This window comes from Triticum dicoccoides, chromosome 2B (assembly GCF_002162155.2).
Source record: "Triticum dicoccoides isolate Atlit2015 ecotype Zavitan chromosome 2B, WEW_v2.0, whole genome shotgun sequence".
NCBI classification, from domain to species: domain Eukaryota; kingdom Viridiplantae; phylum Streptophyta; class Magnoliopsida; order Poales; family Poaceae; genus Triticum; species Triticum dicoccoides.
Genome location: NC_041383.1, coordinates 148,336,845 through 148,342,665, shown reverse-complemented (window position 1 = coordinate 148,342,665; position 5,821 = coordinate 148,336,845).

Sequence of the window (5,821 nt, the reverse complement as noted above, 5' to 3'; positions counted from 1 at the left end):
AGAGGCGCGCACGTGTCGTAGTAGAGGCGTGCACGTGTCGTAGTAGAGGCGCGCACGTAGCATGTACATGTACATACAACAGCCAGGGTGCAAGAAAGAAAATACGGCCACGTACATACATACGGGCGGGGTCTCGAACGCCTACTCGCGCATACATACGGCCAGGGCTTGTGTACATGGCTGGGTCGGAACGGAGAAACTGTGTCATCATCTTGTTCATGGGGAGGCAACGAAATGCGTCGTCTTCATTGGGAGGCAACGGAATGCGTCATGTTCATCGGGACGCAACGGAACACGTGGGAGCCAACCGGCTTGGACGAAACAGGCGATGGAAACAAGACCTGGCGTACCGCAGAACGGAGGAAACGACCTTGTGTTTGACCGACCACGTTCGAAACGGGATCCTGTTCATCGGGAGGGGTCTGGCGTACCGCAAAATGGAGGAAACGGACTTGTGTTGGACCTTCTAAGGTCGAAATGGGGTCATGTTGATAGGGTGGGGTGAGGCGTACCGCAAATCGGACGAAACAGACTTGTGTTGGAGCGCTACGGTCGAAACGGGGGTCCTGTTCATCGGGAGGAGTGTGGCGTACCGCAAAACGGGACTCCACGGGATACTGTTCATCTCCACCGTCGACCTCCTCTAGCCTCCACGGGCTACTGTTCATCCACCGTCGACCTCCTCCAGCCTCCACCTGCGACTGTTCATCCACGGGCTCCTATTCATCTAGCCTCCACGGCGCGCTACTCCATCGGCTACTGTTCAACCACCCCTCTCCACAAGATCCTGTTCAACCACCCCTCCACGGGCTATTGTTCATCCACCCCTCCACCGTCTACTATTCATACAGCCCTCCACGGGGTCGTCCTGTTCATCCAGCCCTCCATGGGTGAGGGAGTCCTGGATAAGGGGGTATCCGGATAGCCGGACGATATACTTTTGCTGGACTGTTGGACTATGAAGATACAAGATTGAAGACTTCGTCCCGTGTATGGATGGGACTCTCCTTGGCGTGGAAAGCAAGCTTGGCAATTCAGATGTAGATCTCCTTCTCTGTAAGCCGACTCTGTGTAACCCTAGCCCCCTCCGGTGTCTATATAAACCAGAGGGTTTAGTCCGTAGGACTCAACAACAACATCAACAACAATCATACCATAGGCTAGCTTCTAGGGTTTAGCCTCTCTGATCTCGTGGTAGATCAACTCTTGTAATACTCATATCATCAAGATCAATCAAGCAGGAAGAAGGGTATTACCTCCATCGAGAGGGCCCGAACCTGGGTAAACATCGTGTCCCCAGCCTCCTGTTACCATTAGCCTTAGACGCACAGTTCGGGACCCCCTACCCAAGATCCGCCGGTTTTGACACTGACATTGGTGCTTTCATTGAGAGTTCCTCTGTGTCGTTGCTGTAAGGCTCGATGGCTTCTCCGACCTTCAACAATGCCGTCCTGGGTGAGACTTTTCTCCCCGGACAGATCTTTGTGTTCGGCGGCTTTGCACTACGGGCCACCTCGTTCAGCCATCTGGAGCAGATCGACAGCTACGCCCCTGGCTATCAGGTCAGGTTCGGAAACCTAAACTACACTGCCAACATCCGCGGAGACTTGATCTTCGACGGATTCGGGCCCATAACAGGAGCACCGAACGATCATGACGTGCATGACCTAGATCTGCCGTCGGATAGTATTCGGAACATCGCACCCGCTACGGCTCCGGACTTTGTTCCAGAGCAGGTCGTGCCTTCCGAGGACGGGTGGATGGACCCTGCCCCAGAGGCCGCACACTCTTCAGCGTTGGAGCCGAACACAGACCCCTCTCCTAAAGGAATCTGTACCTCCGGACCCCCGGACTCGTCTCCGGTCATGTGTTCCAGACCGCGGGCATCCGTGCCCATCGAATCTAACTGGGCTCCAATTATGGAATTCACCGCCACGGATATCTTTCAGCACTCGCCCTTCGGAGACATGCTAGATTCATTAAGGTCTCTCTCTCTGTCGGGAGACTCTTAGCCGGACTATATCCGGCCCGCGTGGGATACGGAGGACGAAGAAAATCGCGACCCACCCACCACCCACTTTATAGCCACTGTCGATGATATAACAGACATGCTTGACGTCGACTCTGACAACATCGATGGTATGGACGTTGATGCAGGGGACGACCCGGAACCACCGCCCTCAGGGCACTGGACTGGCACCTCATCATACGATGTCTAGATGGTGGATACACCTAAAGAAGACAATGGTGACAAAAAGGACGCACCGGAGGATAAACCCCCCGGACAAAAGCAAAAACGATGGCGCATGTGCCGCTCTTAGTCCAGTCATAGTAAAAATAGCGATAACAACCCAAAAGAGGATGACACTCCGGTTGACTCCGAAGGCAACAACGACCACAGGGATCCGGCGATGGAGCAGGATAAGCCAGGCCAGACCGGACACAGCCTGGAGCAGACGCCCGATCACAGCGATCCAGAAGGCCGTACTCAATATACCACCCCAAGGGGGAGGACAGTCCGGTTGACGATGCATTCATCATCCCGGAAAAATGTTTGGAGCAAGATAACCTCCGTAGAACACTCCTGACCACAGCGCGGAGCCTGAAGAAGCAGCAGCAAAGGCTTAAAGCCGCGCAGGATACGCTCAACCGAAGATGGAATAAGGTGCTGGACACCAAAGGAAAACGTGGCGACGATCGCCACACAAAAAGCTACCCAAAGCGCAAATTGCTACCCGAATTAGACGACGAAGCCGCGGAGCCCATTCCGCCAAAAAAAACAATACGGCCACTCGGCAGGACCAATCACCTCATGGACGCGATGGAGCAGCCACAAATACCGCACATGATTTACGCGAGCACCTGGGCAAAAAGGCCAGTGCGGCCAGATCCATCTACGGATCCAAAAGACATGCTCCGACGCAGGATTATGGCCACCACAACGATCATACCGATCGAATACCAGCCCGGGATCAAGACCGGGAGCAACGACAACCGATAGCATGCTGTGACACGGCCAGATATAGAGGGGCTGTGCACCCCCTGTGCTTCACCGATGAGGTGCTGGATCATGAATTTCCACAGGGATTCAAACCCGTGAATATAGAGCCATATGACAGAACAACAGACCCTGGAGTCTGGATTGAAGATTTTATCCTTCACATACACATGGCTCGCGGAGATGACCTCCACGCCATCAAATACCTTCCCCTCAAGTTAAAAGGACCAGCTCGGCACTAGCTGAAAGGCCTCCCTGAAAACTCAATTGGAAGTTGGGAGGAACTTGAGGATGCTTTCAGGGCAAACTTTCAAGGAACTTATGTCCGACCTCCAGATGCAGACGATTTAAGTCACATAATACATCAGCCCGGAGAGTCAGCCCGCAAGCTCTGGAACAGATTCCTTACTAAGAAGAATCAAATTGTTGACTGTCCGGATGCCGAAGCCTTAGCGGCCTTCAAACACAGTATCTGAGATGAGTGGCTGGCCGGACACCTCGGCCAAGAAAAGCCAAGGACGATGGCAGCCTTAACAAGCCTCATCACCCGATTTTGTGCGGGCGAGGACAACTGGTTGGCCCGTAGAGGCACCAACGACCCGGGCACATCCGAAATTCGGGATGGCAACAGTAAGCCACGGTGCACTAAGCACAAGCGTCAGAATGGCGACAATCCGGACAACACGATGGTTAATGCCGGATTCAGGGGCTCTCGACCTGGTCAAGGAAAGAAGCCATTTAAAGGCAGTAAACAGGGGCCATCCGGCCTGAACAAAGTCCTGGACAGATTGTGCCAAATCCATGGCACTTTAGACAAGCCTGCAAATCATACCCACAGAGAATGTTGGGTCTTTAAGCAGGCCGGCAAGTTAAACGCCGAACACAAGGGAAGGGAAACACCAAGCGAAGACGAGGATGAATCTCGCCAGCCGAACATTAGGGGCCAGAAACAATTCTCACCGGAAGTCAAAACGGTAAACATGATACACGTAACTCAGGCAGAGTTCGTAGCCACCAAATTCAATCCCTGGGCGGTTTGCCCGATCACTTTTGATCACAGGGACTACCTGGCCAATATCCAGCACGGAGGATCGGCTGCCTTGGTGCTCAACCCAATAATCGATGGATACCATCTCACCCGCGTCCTAATGGACGGCGACAGCAGTCTTAATCTGATGTATCAAGACACCATCCGCAAGATGGGGATAGACCCATCCAGGATAAGTCAAAACAACGCCACCTTCAATGGAGCGATTCCAGGCATCGCGGCCCATTGCCGGGGCTCCCTCGTATTAGAAGTGGCATTTGGTTCCCCTGACAACTTCAGAAGCGAGGAAATACTTTTTAATATCGCTCCCTTCAGCAGCGATTATCACGCGTTACTCGGAAGAATGACCTTCGCTTGCTTTAATGCAATAACCAACTATGCATGCCTTAAACTTAAGATGCCCAGTCCACGCGGCGTCATAGCAGTTAGCGGAAACACAGAGCAGTATGCGGCAGCTCCCGCTGCCGGACTCTAGGCGGCCTCTCCCACTAGAATGCATGACCGGTCGTCAAGACCACGGACACGGCTAGACGAGTCCAGTACATCATTTTTTACAATAGCGCGGATCAACCTGGGCTAGGTGTTGTACATGTATCCCCACAAATAATACGAGGCGCTACAAACATGTGATAAAGTCCACAGTTCGGCCGGCCTCATTAATAGGCGTATATCCCGTATCTCTAACATCCGTCGAGAATAACTAACTTCCCGCACACTTACTATATTACATGGGTCCTCGTTTTTACAGACACTATCTGTGCGACACCCTTCCAGGATACAGCACAACGGAGACAAAGGCACAGACATGCAGTAGGGCCCCGCTCAAAGGTTTCTCTTTAGATTAAGCCCCTGCGTAAACCTTCTTTACTGTCTTTTGTTGCTTAACGTCCCATGGGTACTTCACACACCCATAAGGGACACTGGCGTCATAGGATTTTCGCCACGACAGATCAATGCAAGTACCTGGAGTGACATCGTCAAGGGCATCCTACAACCCCGTATATGTCATAAAGTCCGAATACCTTCGGGAGTGTTCGGCGTCACGAGTTTGGCCTTATATGCATTAGCTCTGAATCATTTCTTTGGTCAAATGTTGGGTTAGCCCAGTGAGGGAGTCCTGGATTAGGGGGTATCCGGATAGCCGGACTATATACATCGTCCGGACTATTGAAGCGTAAGATACAAGACTCAAGACTTCGGCTCGTGTCCGGAGGGGACTCTCCTTTGCGTGGAAGACAAGCTTGGAGATTCGGATATTATATTTCCTTCCTTGTAACCGACTCCATGTAAACCCTAGCCCTCTCCGGTGTCTATATAAACCTGAGAGGATGGTCCTTAGAAGGCCGATCACAATTACAATCATACCATCATAGGCTAGCTCTTAGGGTTTAGCCTCTACGATCTCGTGGTAGATCTACTCTTGTACTACTCGTATCTTCAATATTAATCAAGAAGGACGTAGGGTTTTACCTCCATCGAGAGGGCCCGAACCTGGGTAAACATTGTGTCCGTTGCTTCCTGTTACCATCAGCCTAAGACACACAGATCGGGACCCCCTACCTGAGATCCGCCGGTTTTGACACCGACATTGGTGCTTTCATTGAGAGTTCCTCTGTGTCGTCGCTTCGAAGCTTGATGGTGTCTTCAATTGTCAACAACACGGTCCAGGACGAGACTTTTCTCCCCGGATAGATCTTTGTGTTCGGTGACTTTGCACTACGGGCCAATTCGCTTGGTCATCTGGAGCAGATCGACAGCTACGCCCCTGGCCAGCA